Genomic DNA, 1,500 nt, shown 5'->3' with positions numbered 1-1,500 from the left:
AAGGAATTGGCAACACAGTTGAAAGATTTAACCGATAAAAGATTTATAAGGCCTAGCACTTCGCCTTGGGGTGCTCCGGTCTTGTTTGTCAAAAAGAATGATGGATCTATGCAAATGTGCATAGATTACCGTGAGTTGAATAAGTTGACAATCAAAAATAAATATCCTTTACCAAGGATTGATGACTTGTTTGATCAATTGGTGGGGGCAAGTTATTTCTCTAAAATCGATTTGAGGTCAGGATATCATCAGCTTAAAGTCAGAGAAGAAGATGTTGTTATAACAACATTCAGAACAAGGTACGGGAATTATGAATTACTAGTTATGCCTTTCGGCTTAACTAATGCGCCCGCAGCTTTTATGGACTTGATGAATAGGGTATGTAAGGAATACCTTGATAAATTCGTTATTGTATTTATCGATGATATTCTTATATACTCTAAAACTGAAGAAGAACATGCAAAACACCTTCGTCTGATACTGGAATTGTTGAAAAGAGAAAAGTTGTATGCAAAATTGTCCAAGTGTGAGTTCTGGTTAAGAGAAGTTCAATTTCTGGGTCACGTTATTTCAGAAGCAAGAGTAAAAGTTGACCCCATGAAAATAGAAGCTGTTGCAAAATGGGAAGCTCCTACGACTCCGTCTGAAGTCCGTAGCTTTTTGGGATWGGCTGGTTATTACCGAAAGTTCATTCAGAATTTTTCTAAGATAGCTGTGCCATTGACTAAACTTACCCGGAAGAATGTTAAATTCCAGTGGGAAAGAGAACAGCAAGAAGCTTTTCAACTTTTAAAAGATCATCTTTGTAGTGCACCAGTGTTAACTCTACCAGATGGATCTGAAAACTTAGTGGTTTATAGTGACGCTTCAAAATTAGGGTTGGGATGTGTTTTAATGCAAAGAGGAAAGGTAATCTCTTATGCGTCAAGACAGCTGAAAGAACATGAAAAGCAATAACCAACTCATGACATGGAGTTAGCTGCAGTGGTTTTTGCGTTGAAAGTCTGGAGACACTATCTTCTGGGAACGAAATGTCAGATTTACACTGACCATAAAAGTTTACAACATTTGTTCAACCAGAAAGATTTAAATATGCGACAACGCCGATGGATCGAATTAGTCAATGATTATGATTGTGAAATTCTCTATCATCCAGGAAAGGCTAATGTAGTGGCTGATGCTTTGAGCAGGAAGGAAAGAAGTGGAACCATCAAGACTGTAGCTATAAGAATAAATTTGATTCCTGATATTCGTAAAGAAATTCATAAATGTCAACAAGAAGCTGTGAAAGAAGAATTTATAAAGACAGAAAAGTTGGGTAAAATGATCTCAACCTTGGAGCAGAATGATGAAGGACTTATGTGCTTTCAAGGGCGAATTTGGGTACCATATTTTGGAGATATCCGAAGTAGGATATTGAAAGAAAGTCATAAATCCCGATACTCTATCCATCCAGGTACCAATAAGATGTATCAAGATTTAAAACCTTTTTATTGGTGG

This window comes from Cynara cardunculus, assembly GCF_001531365.2.
Source record: "Cynara cardunculus var. scolymus isolate 2C chromosome LG 5, CcrdV1, whole genome shotgun sequence".
In the NCBI taxonomy this organism is placed as follows: domain Eukaryota; kingdom Viridiplantae; phylum Streptophyta; class Magnoliopsida; order Asterales; family Asteraceae; genus Cynara; species Cynara cardunculus.
Note: the sequence above shows the minus strand (reverse complement) of the source record.